The sequence below is a fragment of the Corvus brachyrhynchos genome, unplaced genomic scaffold, assembly GCF_000691975.1.
Source record: "Corvus brachyrhynchos isolate BGI_N302 unplaced genomic scaffold, ASM69197v1 scaffold633, whole genome shotgun sequence".
Classification (NCBI taxonomy): Eukaryota; Metazoa; Chordata; class Aves; order Passeriformes; family Corvidae; genus Corvus; species Corvus brachyrhynchos.
The window spans coordinates 2,930,143-2,947,699 of NW_008237435.1; the positions used below are offsets into that span (position 1 = coordinate 2,930,143).

Consider the following 17,557-nt stretch of genomic DNA (forward strand, 5'->3'; position numbering starts at 1 on the left):
AGCCCCCGCCGCCTGGACACCGACAGCACTGCCCTGACTCGCTGGTGGCAACGCCGTCTCTTGCTTTCTGTCCCTTCTCCCTCTCTCTTTCCTCTCACCCCTCCCTTTTCCATTTTCCTTTCTTCTTTTCTGTCTCTTCTAGCCCTCTTTCACTCGGGCAACTCCTTTTCCTTCTCCTTTTTGTTATCAATAAACAGTTCTCAGTGACAACGTTTGTCTTGTTTGGCTTAATTTTTGTTCCGGACCATCTGCTTTTAAAAAAGAACTCCTCACAGTTCCTCACAGTGGAACACGACACGTATCCTGGGCTGCATCAAAAGAAATGTGTCCAGCAGGTCAGGGGAGGTGATTCTTCGCCTCTACTTCCCCTTTGCTCTCATGAGAGCCCACCTGGAGTGCTCCACTGAGCTTTGGGGCTCCCAACACAAGAAGGATTGAACTGTTGGAACACATCCAGAGAAGGGCCACCAAGATTATTAGAGGGCTGGAGCACCTCTCCTCTGAAGACAGGCTGGGAGAGCTGTGGTTGTTCACCCTGCAGAAGAGAAGGTTCTGAAATGACCTTAGAGAAGCCATTCAATACTGAAAGGGCCCTACATAATGCTGGCAAGGGACATTTTAAAAGGGCATGTAGGGACAGGACGAGGAGTAGTGGCTTCAAGCTGAAAGAGGGCGTGTTTAGATTAGGTATTAGAAAGAATTTCTGTATTGTGAGGGTGGTGAAGCCCTGGCACAGGCTGCTCAGAGAAGCTGTGGACGCCCCATCCCTGGCAGTGTTCAGTGTCAGGTTGGATGGGGGCCTAGGCAACCTGGTCTAGTGGAAGGTGTTCCCCGCCCATGGCAGAGAGTTTGAAACTAGATGATCTATAAGGTCCCTTCCAACCCAAACCGTTCTATGCATCTATGATTGCTTTTATTTGGCAAGTGTACTAATAATAGAACTGCAGATTTTGGGGATATTCCTGTTATCATCATTCCAGTAGGATCAATCACTGAGGAAAGGGGAAACAAGTATGTGTCATCTTAGAAACACCAGAAAGGCAGCAGAATCTCCTTGACATAGACTTCTACACAACTATTATAATTTTTCAGGGTGTAAAGCATTCTCAGGTTTCTGGTAAGCAATTTTGAGGGCAGAAAACTATTAATTTGCATTTGAAGGGATGTCTATCTCAGTTTAGGTATTTGGAAGACCTGGCAGCCACAAAATAGGCTTAAAATGTTAACTGATACTCAAAATACCTGAAGGGGGAGGTGAAGCAGGAAATTTCTTAGATGTGACTTGATGAGGGTTAATGAGCCCCCAGTTACATGTGTACTTTTTTAGTTGATAAAATATCAGCATCTTCCTCTGTGTAACTGCTCTGGCAGATTTTTCAGCAGCAAAACCCAACTTTTTGTTTAGCAAGAAACACAAACTACTGACAAGGCTGTTTCAAACAGAAAAATAACTCGGGGGTCTAATAAAGCAGACTTTTCCTATATTTCAGTACTTAAAATGACAAAGTCAGTGTGACTTGAAACTTGACCACTCTTTATCGCCTTCTGAACATAAAGAACAATGTCACTACAATCAATGAGTCAAAAAGCAAGGTGACCTTAATTTAAAAATTGAAGGAGCAATTTAGGAAAGTGAAACATGAAGGCAAGGAAGGAGGAAAATAAACCCACTTGCTGGAAATTTGCCTCTCTGATTTGGAGAATGCACAAGTTTGCTAGAAAAAGACAGAAAATAAAAGTAATAAATCTTTTGTGTTAGCTTGTTAATGTCTGTGCTTTTTAAAATTTTTATTAGCTTTTTTTTTTTTTTAAAGAAATGTGGAACCATTCCATGGACACAACTGAGCTCTGCCTTCTGTTAAGGGTTGCAGCACCACTGAAGTTTGAAATAATTTAAGCAGTTCTGTTGTGCTTTCAATTCCCCCCACCTTCTTTCTTTCTTTCAGTGGATTGAAATGTGACCAAATAGCAGCATGACTGTGAATGGAAAAGATAATTCTCACACAGCATTCTTCTCAGTGCTTTGGGGAAAATGCACACATACAAACACATTTGCTCATGTCTGATTCAAGATGTGAAAGAAAAAAAAAGGGAAAAATCTATGAGTTTTTTTTCTGAAATTGGAAACACACTTTGAAACTCTCCTATGATTTGTTTTGTTTAGGCTAATTATGACTTCTGCTTTATGTTGCCACAATAGACACTGAACATTTGCAATATATTTACTGAGGTTAAAGGAATTATGGGATGAATTTGTATCTATTACACCCCTAGCCTTAAGCAACACTGCTCTAGTAATCAGAATGGGAATATATTTTTATAAGTCAAAAAGGTGACTTATCAGTGTAACCAGACATTTTGCATTCTCAATACATTACATAATAAAGAGTGCTAGCAAATTTTGTTCCTCAGGAAAAAAATACTCTTTTGTTGAAATGTTGCTATATTGGCAGAGCTGGATTAAAGATGGAGGCAAAAGAACTCATGCATTGGCTGGGAAGTATAGCTTGCACTGCCTCTCTCATGTGTGTGCAATTTGTTTATTTTTGTGTCCTTATAATGAACTTAAAAAATGGGAAATTCCTGAATTAATGTATGTCCAAAAGAGTGAAAGCTACATTATATATTCTAACGCTAGAGATACAGGGATTTACTTCTGTTGCTGTGCCTCCCACGTGCACACACACCGAAAAAACATTTGCTTTCCATATTAAAACACGATGGTCAAACTAGTTCTTACTAAGACCATTTTTTCCACATCCTACTCAAAAAATCTAAATTAGATAAGAGTCAAGCTTCAGCTACATTGTCTCCTCTCCCAAGAAATAGTTTTTTCTTGAACGTCTATGTATCTTTTGAGTTCCTCCAGCAATAGGAAGGGCTGTGAAAGCTCTTAGCTATAAAAACTACTTTAGATCTTAAAAATTCACATCTACTTTCTTTCATGCAGATTTTCTATTGTATATTGTTAACTTTTCCTGAGGCCTACAGCCAGAAAACTGGTATTAGCATTTTTCCCTTAATATCATGGTATACAGGATAACACCAGCGAAACTCAAGGCTCTGATGTATAACTTTGGAAATTTGTATGCTATTAAATGAATAAATTAGTTCTTTCAACTCTTCCATTTTCTATATCCCTATCTCTGGGCAAGTGTACTAACCCTCTAACAGAGTCAGAGGAATAGGAGGTCTATCCCGATGGGAGAGCTCCCTAGTGCTTCTTGTTCATAGCTTGGCATATAAACTACCATTTTAAAATACTTCAATGTGCATCAAGATGCAGAGTGGCTGAGGAGATGCCATGGAGCACATTCATCTTTGTTTACAATGGAACTTCTAATTTCCAGGACATTAATGGAGCAAGAACTGGGAGGGCAGATTCTGAAATCTCCCTGATGCATCAGAGATCATGGATCAGTGCAGAATTAAGATCTGTGTTGAGGCTACAAGCTAGAAGTGAGGAGTCTAAGACAGTATTTCAGACCCATCATCTTGCTGAGCAAAGAGTAGACCTAACTTGCTAGTGAGAAGGACACTTTTGCCTTGTCAGAACTTGTGTGTCTAAATTATCCTGCTCAGGATTAGACAACCCATTCTCTTCAGGAAGTTATAGGAGGAGCTCAACCCTTGTATGGTCAAAGCTTTTGTGGTGCAAAGAACACTGCTAAAGAAATTAGAAACATCCTTCAGATGAGAGTGGTCACATGTGTCTCTTCTACAGGAGTACCCTTACCACACGCCTGCGGGGCTCCAGTGTCACATTTATTTGAGGAATGCTGAGCCAGTTTCAATACATCTGTACAAGCGAGTTTGCACTGGTGCAAAAAGTCAATAAATGCCACTGTAGACAAGCTGTGAGTTTCAGAGACATTTACAAGTTTGTGGTGATGACTGCTATTACATTATGGTTACCTATGAGCAGTTACAAAAGAAAGGGTAGTGAAGAAGCATGGATAAAAACTGAGTAAGACCGTGCTTGCTAGCAACTCAATTCAGCAAAAAAGTCAAAAATAGCAGGACAGTAGCCAGGTTTAAGAAGTAAATGTTGCTCAAGTTTAGGTTATTTTGAGTCTTTAATACTAAACCTTATAAACAAGTCTCATAAATAAGTATTCCCCTTTACCACAACCCTATACAGAACCATGGAATTTTCTTTCACTTTCCTCACACTGTGAAACTCTGACAAAGTTGGCTCAGATGTGGACTGAGCTTCAGGAAACATTTATTCCCCTGTAGATATTCAAGAAATGGACGAATGGTGCAGGTGGTCACATCACTTGCATAATGGATGAGTCAATAGTTGATCTTCTCTTACGCGCCAAACAAACTTCTTAATAAAAAAGGGTTTCAGATATTTTGTCTTATACCTATAACAGGAGAAATTGAAATTGTGTTTCCTAGAATACTACCAGAGGCTAGTAGTGTTCTTAATTAGATGCCTAGCATTGAATGAATTGAATGTTCAGTGATATTCACAAAGTAGTTAAGCTCAGGGAGCAGGAAGCTTTTTAAGGGGGCAGGTATGAGCAAACTCAGGTAGAAATCACACTAAAATTACACCAAATATTCTCTAAACTAGGGTGGCTTTGGATTTTGTATGTTTTAAGTTGATAAAATTCAGCTCTGTTGGTTAACTCTTTATCGGTCTACAAACAGAATTTTAAAATAACTTCATAGGGACAGTACATGCATTAATAGGATATGCATATTGGACTGAAATTAGATTGTTATAATTGTCAGTTCTAAAGCTACACAGACATATAAGAAGCACCACCATGGAGAATCAACAATGAAGTTATGGGACGAAGCTCCAGCTACATGAAGATGAGGGAAGGCAACATTGCTGAAAAGCAGCAAGATATTCAGGGGAAATAATATCACTGCTATCAATGATAATAAGGCCTTCAGACTGTGGGGTGGGGTGCAGTTGTTTGAAATTGATCTCTTTCAGAACTCCAAAAGTTGATGTAAAGTGTTCCCCAACTTCTGTAGAAGGCAATAAAAAATCCATACTGACAATAAAACCTAAACTTTTACTAAAAGTAAAAATCTTGCTTAGTTTTAGTTTATATGTTTTAATTAGTAGTCTTCAACATTGTTTAGTTGGACTGCACTGCAAACCACTGAATCTGAGATACTCTTTGAAGGTGATCTTCTTAAAGATGTCTAATGTGACAGACCTGGCCAAAAACAGGAAGAGAACCTTCTCATGTGAATGTATTTTGGAGAAATATTTCTTCTGCAGTTCACTGTGACTGGAAGACCTCTTTAAAGGCAAGCTAAGAACAACTGCATATATCACAAACAAACTATAAGCTGGAATGAATTGCTTTAGTATACTGCTTTTTATAAATACCGCGTTTACTCAAAGACACTGAGAATTCAGGATGAAAATCAAGAATAAAATTTAATTTAAAGTAAGATAATGAAAACAAAAAGTTGAGGGCAAGTGTTTCAAGCAAGATAAGCAACAGTCATTAAGTTAGAGAGTGACACTGAACTGGAGATAGCAATAGATCTCTTCAAGACAGGACTGATAGAAGGACCTAGGTGGACTGGAACAACGGGCCATCAGGATCCTGATGGAATTCAGCAAGGACAGACATTAAGTCCCTTTGCTCAGAGCTCATTAAATGGCACCTATGCTCAATTTTTGGGCCTATAGTACAAAACCAGCTATGATGAACTGGAGCAAGACCAGTGGAGGCCTATAAAGATGTTTTAGGGCTGGAGCATTTGCTCTGCAGAGAGAACCTGGGGTTGTTCCTCCTGGAGATGAGCTGGACATGGGGGGGCTTCAGAGCAGCTGCCCAGAGCCTGTAATTAGGTTATAAAAAGAGAGAGCCAGGCTCTCTCAGGAGTCAGCGGTGCATGTCAGGAGTTCAAGAGATAACAGGCATAGGCTGAAACAAAAGAAAGTCAAACTGGATATAAATCAAAGCAAGCTTCTTTCCTGAGACAAAGTTAAACAGCAGAAGTTTCCCAAGACACTCTGCACTCAATGTCTTCTGGGGATTTTCAAGATGTGACTGGATAAAGTCCTGAGCAACTGGATCTGATCTCATAGCCTAGTTTTATTACCACCTGGGACCTCCCAAGGTCCTTTCCAACCTGAATCTTCCAGTGATCATTCTGCAAGTAAATGAAATGTTAAATATATTTGTGAAGGGCCTGGTTGAGAGTGTCTTCTCTTCACAGGAAAGGTTGACTTCCCTTACTCTTGACAGAGGGATATAGAATTGACTTGAGCATACTCCTTCAGAATATTTATGGATAAACATAGTGCTAATCATACAATTGTGCTTCATGGGGGAAAAAATGACATTGAGAACTAAACCAAAATGAAATTTGAGTTTGAAGATTGGCTGGTTCTTTCCCTGCACTGCACAGTCAGGTCTGGCATTCACTGCACGCTGTTGTGTGTCTCATAACAAAGCTCCAAGGAACACAACTGGATGTGGCATAAGAAATGGAGACATCCCAAACTTCAAAATTCTGCAATGGTTACTACTGAGACTGAGGGCAGGAAAGAGCTTCAGACCTAGCTCTTCTCCTCTCAAGAGTGTGGTAACTGAAGAACATGACTGCCTTTCCATTAAAAGCAGCAGTGTCCTGAGGACACGGTTTCTGCTCTCACTGAAACTTTTTTACAGGATGATTGACAAAGTCTTTTGGAGTGAGCACACCAAGGACTGAGACCCCTCACTAGTCAAGAACATTCTGTCTCACTCTGTGTGTGGCAGTACGCACGAAAGATGCCCAGACAGAAATGGAAAACATAGCAATGTTTCTAGGTTTTTGCAGAAGCAATGCACTCAATAAATTGCAAATGCAGCAATTCTGTTCATTTGTTCTTAATGACAATAAAGAAGATGCTTGGAAGGAACCCATTAACCAAACAGATTTTTTCCCAAGATTTGTTAATTTCTAGCAAGAGAACTGACAAAATCATCACTAGCAAAATAGAGCTGGAGACATGAAAGAAGAAGGCTTGACACTTCATCGTCAATGCCATAAGCTATTAATTTCTCTCTGAAAATTCAGTTTAACAATTTTGATTCAGGAAAGATGAATGTGCATAGCAGGGAAAGTAAACATGAGCTGTGGAAAGTCTTTCTGGTTAAGCTGGAAAGGCTGCAGCCAAGATATTTCCCACTTAACCTTCATCAAGGAAAAGGTCAAAAAAGGCCAATATGTTTAAGCAGGGCACAGGATGGAACAGAACAAAACTTCCTATGAAAAAGATTAAGTTCACATTCTTTTGGCCTTCATTAAAACTATTCCACATCACTCCACACTTTCATTTAAAGCAGTTTCCTGACAGCATTGAACACAAGATGTTAAAGTATCTTTTAATCAAAAGATAAAAGTGTAAATGGAAAAGAATTTGTATACTATACATGAAACAGGGAAAACTATGAAGGACACAAACAGAAAAGAGAAATAATAACTTTAGCCTTTGCAAATTATATAATCAGTGTTATGCAAGGTAATCATCCATCCTGTGTACTTCCATGTACATGTACTCTAAGCTGAACAGCTACCAAGACACATGTGGCTTTACCAAAGTGGAAAATTTTTGTTTTCTATGAGGCTTCTAAGGAAGAAAGAATTTTCCTCAAGCACTACAAAAGAGATGGAAATTAATGTTGACAGGTATGTCATTTCCAAACTGCTTAGAAAACAAAATAGCTCTGCTTTGATACTCTCCCCTCCCCATGTTCATTACAGCAACTGGACAATAGAATATAATACATGGTAAATGCCACACTCAGGATTTCTCCAGGAAGAACAGATAAATATGCCTTTGAGCAGACTGATATGTGAATGGATCAATAGATATGTGCGACAAACACACAGAAATGCTACTGAGAGAGAAAAAGAATATATTTTCTTTCCATCCTCCACTCATCAAATCTGGTCTGCATTCCTTTGGGATATCTATCAGTCACGATTCAGACTCCTACTCTGTCTATTTTAGAAGTTCCCTAGTCTCTCAGTCTAATATGTGATGTCTCTCTCGCCCTAGAGTGTCAGCAAGGCACTTTCTTTCCCACCTCAATTTTCATCCTTCATTGTTCACTATCACTGCTCCTATTAACTGTATATGTTGGCAATTCATGATGAAGCGGGGCAAGAAGCTTCTTCAAACAATGAGAGTGGCCCACACTGAGCTTTGAAGATAAGGACTGAGACATGGGACTCCTCATTTCATACCAGATGTGACTCAGCAAGGTGTCTGGAAGAGACGGGTGAGGCATTTTAGGAGACCTGCTCTGCCTCCCTGGCTCTCACCCAAAATAACTGCAACACTTTTTTTAGAGATGAGTTGTTTGACAGTAGGGTATGATTTCAAAAACCCAGACTCATAAATACATGCATTACTGAGATCAATTCTGAACTGAAAAGCCCAGCATATTCTTCTACTGTAGGCAGGGAAACACAGCAACTCTGGCAGCCACTCGTGACTGGAGACTAAAACAAACCAGTGAATATTTCAATAGCTACCAGATTCAACACACTGGTACTCCACATGTCTGTGTCTCTTTTCTACCATCATGGTAGCACTAGTGTCACAGTTCAGGCTTCAGTACTGGGCTGTGATACTGCAGCAAATGTAGAATGGCCAAATTGCTGTTGCTTGTTGTACTGTTGCAATTGTTGCTGAATTGTCTCTGACTGAAGGGTAAATATTCTTGTGGGAGATGAAAATTTGCTCTGCACTGGATATTGCCCTGGGGCTCCCAAGGTGTGTGCATTAGTCATCTCCAGCAGAGGAGTGAAGCAGACAGGTCACAGCAGCAGCATCACTCATCTGAATTCGAGCTGCTGATGCTCATATTGATGACCTCATTAAAATGTACACAGTATGTAGGAAACAGCTTTATTCAAAGGAGCCTTGAAACAGCACCCAAAAGCAGTGTGATAGGTATATGAATATGATTGCAGAACTCCCTCAACACAGGTTCAAGCTCCTCAGCAAGTGATTCTCTCCAATAACCCTGTGGATTTCTTAACAATGACTAAGGGTTCTTACACTGCATATAAAAGGAGGAATACACAAAGTACGCCTGATATTCTCACACTACAAATGCTCTACAGCTACCAGAAAGAGCAGTGAATTCTCCAGGCTTACATACAAGGTATACAGGGTTCTCAAAGCACGCAATAAAAAGATACAATTGCACAATGTCACTTGTCCAAGACAGCACATGCATCAGTTCTACTTAGCCATGTCCTTGTTTTATCTGGCTTTTGCAGACCACTTTGCATGTTGGCAACTATTATCCTCTCTAAAGGTTTCACAGGATTTGATAGATGCCCTCTTTGTGCTCTGGATCTCCATGGTACCCAAGCCCAAAACAAATAGCTGTAACACATACCTATTTCTTGAGAAATGGTTATACTGCATCTCAAACCCTTCACAAGTTGATGATGTGCAAAACAGTGCAAAATTTGTGGAGAGAAAATATTTGCAGAGCCATTAAGTGAAAGGGAAAACTGGATGTGAGCTGCAAAGGATGGAAAAAATCTAAAAATTTAGGTACATCTTTCAATACGTCTCTATAGCTTCACATCTTCCTATGTTGAACTGCTATTTTTTTGACGACTCTGGTGATCCCTGACTATGCATACCACAAAGGCTCTTCATTTTGCCCTTCCTCACTTCAGAGGATCTCTGCTTTAGAGGAATTCTCCATACCAAGAAGAAGGAAGACAAAACCCAAATTCAGTGGCCTCTTTCCCGTAGTTGAGTTGCAGAGCAGTAGAGCACAGGAAGCCTTCCTCTGTGACCTTGTATACCAGCAGTGGACTGAAGTTTACAGTGGTATAAAAAATACCAATGTCCTACTGATATAGAGATAAAAGAAACTACTGGAATTCCTGACAGATACGTGTGTTCACTTCACAACATTTTTATTGGTCTAACTGTGGTGGTTGTCTCCCTAAATCCTACCACCTCCTGGTGGCCAAGCAGGTAGTGTTACAGTCTCAGTTCATAAACTGGCCCTAGATGTAAAATAGATAACAACAAGGTAAATTCACTTGTGCTTTACTAAGGACACATTCAGGATTTCAGGTAATATAGCTAAAATAAAAGAGCATGGAATGACACCAAAGGAGCCTTTGTTCGATACTGCGTCAAAGGTTGGATTAATGCATAATTCTTTATTGTCACAAAGTTACCAAAACCCAAATATTATTCTAAAATCTACTATTCTTAACATTTTTGCAGTGCTTGGGGGGAAAAAAAGTGTTAGTTTAAAGGTATCCTGTGCTGGTTATTTACAGGATGTTCAGCTTCTTGTTGCACTACTGTTCTCTAATTTGTCACTGGCATGCCCCTAGGCAGTCAAGTCACTGGGAGATAATCCTCAAAAGACTTAGCATAGGTAGATCCAGAAACATGTGTCCTGAATCTTTTACATTTCTGTCTTCCTTCCATTCTTTGTCCAACATCATATTCCTCTAAGATCATCCATTATTCATCACTGTGATTTTACTGCATGTAGGCACCATCACCACCATCTCTGATTCCCCTAAGCTTTATCTGCCCCACAAGGCCTTTGAAACATTCTTTAGGTAACAACACTGGGTGATTTTTAAAACATTTTTCTGTAACTTATATACTTTACATTTAGATTTTTTTTTGTCAGCATAACCCAGCAATAAAGAGGTGACACTTTGGAAGAGTGCAGTGTTCCATTTCCACAGTTAGTACCAAAATTACATTTAATCTAAGTATCCTAGTCTCTTCAAGTGAATCATATCTCCAGTGTTCAAATGAAAGTATCTGCTTCATGCATTCTTTTGTGGAAAGTACAGGAGACACCTTAAAACCGTGTAGGAATTACATCACAGCTGTTCAAATACAGTGTTTATCATATCATCTGTGGGCCAACCAAGAAACTCAAGATGGTATCAAGTTCTTCCAGGTTAAGCTCCTTAGCAATCCTTGCAAAGCAAGCGAGCTTCATCCCTACATATGGAAAGAGGCAGGTGCCTTTGAAGATTTACAAAAGGAAATCCTGCTTTCCTAACTGCAGTGCCTGGAGGTCTTCAGGGGGACTCCCTTCATTGATCAGAGAGAGAACAGGCCTTTAGGTAGCTGCTGTATAAGGATTTAAGACCCAAGGGGCACCTTGGCTCTGCAGGCTGGATCCCACCCTCAGAATTTCATCCACCTTTTTAAAGCAACAGCTGAGCAGGCGTTTCTGTTTCTTTCTCTTTTCTCTCCACACTGCTCATTAGCTACTCTCCAAAGCCTATTTGTTGGGTTAGAAAGACAGAAATGGTAAGGGAGGACTTTCCATATTTTGAGTGACACTGCAGCTATTCTCTAAATAAAAAAGGATAGGCTTTCACTAAAAGTGCACATTTAGCCTTGTGCTTGTGATGACACCGGCACAGTCACACTTCTACTGTAGACACACACAGTACCCCAGTTTGTGGGTTGAGGTGTCAGCAAGCAGTTGAGTATCTTACAGCTCACACTCCCCTAAAGGGTTGGCCTTGTCTCTCCTCCTCACCCCAAGCCACCAACTCCAACCACTTCTGTTGCAGCATGTGGACCCTCTGTCCACTTGCTGAGATGAACCAATTCAGTAGGCAGGCAGCCAAGAGAGCTTCCCGCTGCTCTGGTGAGTTCATTCAGCACTCCAGGAGGTGAGCCAAGAGCCAAACCTGGCACAAGGAAGGAGATGGGAACACACTGCTGGAGGCAGAGGATGGGAGGATCAAGGATGGGTTTCTCCAGGGCAGCTAGCTATTCTGCTGTCTGAGAGGAGTAAAGAAACCTCACCCTCTGTTGCAATAAAACCTCTTTAACAAAATGGGAGTTATCAGACGACCGATCAGAAATTTCAGGGGGAACTGATTATGGTAAACCTCAGGAAAAAAAGTTGGGTTGTTTTAATTGTCAGGCATGACATGCACAAACCCACCTTGTTCACACAGCCTGCATGCACTTACAGATTTGGGATTTCTGTTAGTTTCCTTCATGTTTCTGGAGCTGCATGCAAGCCAGCTGTCTCAGCAACCAGGAGGATTAGGTTTAAAAAAACAGAAAGCAAAGATCTGAACTTCTCACGTTATATCTTGACTCTTACACTTGAAGCTTTACAAAGAAGGCTAAATATCTTGAGACTACTGATAAAAGTCAGGAGAGTTGGCAGTTTTGCAGACATTTATGGGCTTGGCAACACATTTTTCTGTTTTTAAGTGAAAACAGACAAAACAGTGCACATGGTAGAATAACGAACATCTTGGCACATTGCAATTACAATACTGGAACAGACCACTATTCAGTTTTAATAGATGCTTTTGGAAAAACAATCCCCTGTGTTCAGCTCCCTGTTACATTTATTCTCCAGAACTCTAGTGCCAAAAGCTTCCCCATCTTCTCTGTGGGCTTTCCAAATAGAGTTCACCTCCAATTTCAGGGGGAACTGATTATGGTAAACCTCAGGAAAAAAAGTTGGGTTGTTTTAATTGTCAGGCATGACATGCACAAACCCACCTTGTTCACACCGCCTGCATGCACTGAGAGATTTGGGATTTCTGTTAGTTTCCTTCATGTTTCTGGAGCTGCATGCAAGCCAGCTGTCTCAGCAACCAGGAGGATTAGGTTTAAAAAAACAGAAAGCAAAGATCTGAACTTCTCACGTTATATCTTGACTCTTACACTTGAAGCTTTACAAAGAAGGCTAAATATCTTGAGACTACTGATAAAAGTCAGGAGAGTTGGCAGTTTTGCAGACATTTATGGGCTTGGCAACACATTTTTCTGTTTTTAAGTGAAAACAGACAAAACAGTGCACATGGTAGAATAACGAACATCTTGGCACATTGCAATTACAATACTGGAACAGACCACTATTCAGTTTTAATAGATGCTTTTGGAAAAACAATCCCCTGTGTTCAGCTCCCTGTTACATTTATTCTCCAGAACTCTAGTGCCAAAAGCTTCCCCATCTTCTCTGTGGGCTTTCCAAATAGAGTTCACCTCCTGTGAAGCACCACAAAAATACAGCTGCTGTCAAGCAGCTCCTCTCCTTGCTTAAATGGGTTAGAGTCACATCACAGGGAAATGGCAGCATGCAGTGCCATAATTACATTCAAACCAGGAGAGGATTTTTTTTAGAGTATAACATCACTGACTTTCTAGTCTTTTGCTTCCATGTAGAAACTTCATGAAGTATTCTGTGGAAAATCTAGCACTGATATACAGTCCAGATTTCTATAGCACAGTATCACATCTAGAAATCTTCCAGTATAAATTCCAGCAATACTACCAAATTTTCAGGGTCCTATAAATACTATAATGCAAGATTATATTTAATTGTAAGCTAATTTTTGCTACAAATGAAATAAATAAAAATAAAGAAAATCACGATAAAATCTTGGGTGTAAAGATCAACTATTACAAAAAGTGTTTCATTGTAACCAAACCACTAGTGATGGTTATGACTGGGAAGGTTCAGAGCTCCAGGATTAATAGAGCACACACAGTAACAAAGGCTTACCAAACTTGTCAGCAGATTCTGAAAGTGGGAACTAAAGTTCTGGAAAAATCAATGATACCAAATCTGCTGTGTGCATAAACCATAAGATGAAACAAGTATTAGTTTTCTCAGAAAATAAAAGTCTTAAGACACCTAAAATTAAAATGAAATTACTCTCACCAGCCAACAACTTTCGAGTATGAACAAGCAGCAATGCTAAACAAAGATCTTGCAGGGGCTCCCAAAAGCAGTCTACTGACATAACTGAAATACGCTAAAATAATTCAACTAAAAAGTGTCTGGTTTGGCAATTCATTTATTAATTACTGTGCTGCATTCTGAGGTGACACTGCTTAGAGCCTTGAATCTTTCCACTTTACAGCGTCCTCTCTAAGCACATGAGAGCGTTGAACTTGCTCTTCTTGGTAAGAATAACAATGGAGTTACTGCACTCTGATCATATGGAAATGATGAATTAGCATTGGAGCAAGAAAAGTGAAAGACAAAAAAATTCCGAGGGGGGCAGGAGAGAATATTACACTGCTGATCCAGCTGAAAAGGCAGAGTGATGACTTAAGGCTTGTTAAAGGGAGAAGCAGGATGACTTGCTGCCACTACTAGGGCACAGCACAGGGGACTGTATCCCCTCCCAATCCCTTTGACTGCTGCTTTCCACACATGTAACTTCTCAGGGACAAGGTCTACAGGTAACTGCAGTGCAGGGACAGCCACAACTCAATAGATTTTTCACTGTGTACATACAGCCCCCCTACTTCATCTATAGCCCACTCACAGCAGCTCTACCTGTGATGGAGGTGTTAGGAAACTCTAGTATGAGAAAGACAACTACTGGGTGACACGGGTGTCACAAAGCTCTCTTGTGAGCTGTGCTATTCAGTGCCTTCTGATTTAATATCCTCAAAATCTCCAAAGACAGCAGTTAAAATTTAAACAGGCATTCTGAAAAGACACTCCTGATCCCATTATCAGTGTCGTGGATGGGATTACAATGAGGGTGGTAATGGTGGAAATGTTTTAGGAGAGATCTAGTATCAACAGCAGGAGTGGCCACTAATTGGATTCTTTCTGTGTCACCGCAGAGTTGTCACGGGACCCTCGTTCTCTGTTGAACACTGCAGCTCTCAAGGCACTCAGAAAGGAGCTTTCTCAATTGTTATCGCATCAGTCTGCCTTCCCACTCAAACACAAATCCCCCAAAGCTCTTTCTAAAGCTGAGGAAATCATGGAACTCATGACTCCCATGACATCTGCAACAAGTGTCCGGCCTCATCAATGTGAGAATGGGCCCTGACATTACACAAGTCTCAAACTCCTGATCCTGCATGAACATTTGGTCATATACATATAAAATATCAAGTGCAGGATGTAAGTTAAACAAAGCTAGATAAAAAACCTGCGAAGTGTCAAAATAGTCTGCAATAAAGTGTTCTAGCCAGAACAGAATTTGCAAATATTTCAAAATATTTTTTTCCATAGCTGTCTATCGTCCACTGTGTGGGTTTTATAATGGCTTGCACATTTAGGAACACTGTCCCCAGCATCACAACATTTTAAATAAGCCGTTTTTATCAGTTCCTGACTGGAATAAGAGCTGTTACTATAATTTTCACACTGTTACTTGCAATCTCTAGGATACTTCTGGATTTCCACATGCAGGTTTTTCCTAACGACCTCTAATTTAACCTACTTTTTGAAGGTGCATTTACATGCCATTTGGAAATTCACCAAGGGGTTTTTTTCAATGTAAATTACACCAATCATAATTAATTTTTTTCCTCTGAAACAGAGACAAAAATCAATGAAAGGCCAAGGAGATGTGCCAAGAAGCAGAAACTGAAGTTGCATATTGTGATGTAACAAGCTCACCCACCTCGATTATAAAGTGCTAAGAAGAGGAAGCCCCTGACAAGCAATAAACTGACACATAATTAAGACAATTCAGGGCAGAACACATTCTGGCTGGAAAACATTTTCTTGTGCTCTACCTAACTGCTCTCAGAGCAGTGAGAGAAAAAAAACTGGGGTGACACTTTGAAAACTCTGTGAAGACAATAAGTATCCCACCTAATCTTCACTAGCTGGGGGAAAAAGAAACACACCGGCTTTTGTGCAGTGCAGGTTGCCTCACATCACAAACAGAGTTGATAGTACAGACATGCCTGGTATGTTCAGCATTCCATATCAAGCAAAGATGAATTAGCCGCAACAAAAATGTGTTACAGCTTTCATGCAGCAGTTTATGGATTTTTTTGTACCTCTGGAATTTTTTACCTTGAGCATATCATGGAACTTGTACGGTCTCAGATCTTTTCCTAAGATTATTTTTATCTCACTGTGAGGAACATCTTTGTGAGCTCTGAACACTTTTACAGCTGCTAGGATGCTAATGGGAACTTCATGTGTGTACCCAGCACAAGTGCTCTCAGGGAAAAAAAAGCCAATGTCAAAGGAAGGTATGTAGAAGTCACCATAAATATGTCTTTGAATGTTTACCATCTGGAACAGTAGATTACATTTTGACAAGAAGCTGGACTGCCCTGTGGGCATTGTCTTTTAAACAGCCCCATCATTATAAAGGAAGGAAAAACATGATTTGCTGTTCCTAGTTTCTCAGCAAGATTTTCTGGCAGTGCTAGAGAAACTAGTTTGGGGTTTTTTTCCCCCTAGTAAAACAATAACAAGCTGGGCATGTGTAATTAGCTATGCACTTTCTTGAAAAATATGGTTTCTTATAGATCATCTGATGTGTGATCAGTCACAAAGAGGGATGGGTTTCACTTAGGCAGTGACAGCAGCATGCTCTGCAGCTCACAGTGCTGCACCTTAGCTTTGCTGGAAGTCTAAACCTCTGTGTGCCGAAGCTGGCATATTGAGCTTCTCACAGGACACACTGGGAGAAAGAGGAGAAATCCAATATACAAGACTTTAACGTGGAGCTGTAATGAGGTTTTCCTTTGGTTTTGTTTTTCATTTTAAGCTTGTAAAAATTTCCATGACTTTTTACAATGAGAAAGTGTAGACTGAGAGAAAAAAACAAAATGGTCAAATTTATTCACATAAATCTTGGTCTGGTTGTGCAGTGATTTTTGGGATTTAGCTAATTCTCTGTTTCAAATTGCTGTGGATGACTTCTGAAGACACATTCCTACTAAAGAGTGTGTTTGAAAATACAAACTGAGAACAACCTGTAAAGGGGCCAAATAGTCTGCTCAAGGAAAAAAAAGTTAACAAAAAAGTTGGTTTGAGTTAAAAATATATGTGCAACATGAAACATGAGTTTATGGGCATTGTTTTGCAGTTGAATACCAAAATCACAAAGCACCAGCTATAAATCCCCTTGCTCAGCCTACTAAACAGATCTTATTTCAGAACACATTATATACAGTATTATATATAGAATATCTCACCTGTAAGTGGTGAGGACAGTGTTAGATTTCTTTCTCAAGTAGGAGGCCAATAATTCATAAGCACCAGAGGTATGTGACAGTTAGTGTGAAGATCTGTTATAGTGCAAAAGAAACAAATAATTTTATTACTCTGCACAGGAAGACAGAATATATATACAGCAAATTTTTAACTAAAAAGCCCCAAACCAAATAAAAGGAAAAATAATCCATCTTCTAATTTCTCCATCTAGATCATTTAGAACAAAACAATGAAAACATCTTCTCTGAGAAGATAACATACAGTAATTAGTGCTAACATTTTTGACTTAGTTAATTTGCTGGGCTTCCCACGCTCCAGACATCAATGAACTTAATAGCGGAATTAAATGAAAATGATAGCAGAGTACTTCCATAACTAATTTCTAATTACATTTCTGCCCCTCTTCCTTCCTAAACATAAATTTTGCCTACTTCTAATTAACACTTCAGATCGCTACTTTAAAATCTATAAATACAGCAGGTCTTTAATGATCCATTATAGTGATGCTACTTAGTTTTCAATGACATGTAAAACTTCCACAAACAGATCTGCAAATGAATTACATCCATCTGCTCTGCTGCAGCTGCAAGAGCAGCATTACT

The 17,557-nt window shown here is 39.8% G+C and overlaps 1 protein-coding gene across 9 annotated transcripts in view; it reads right to left on the reverse strand.

Annotated features, from left to right (window-relative positions):
- The window catches only part of SULF1 (sulfatase 1), a 127,991-nt gene that overhangs the window by 108,904 nt on the left and 1,530 nt on the right, over positions 1-17,557 (reverse strand). For all 9 annotated transcript variants that reach the window (XM_017731242.1, XM_017731234.1, XM_017731238.1 and 6 more), the window contains one exon: positions 16,937-17,029. The gene's annotated coding sequence lies outside the window, so the exon portion shown is untranslated. The remainder of the gene's footprint in view (positions 1-16,936; positions 17,030-17,557) is intronic.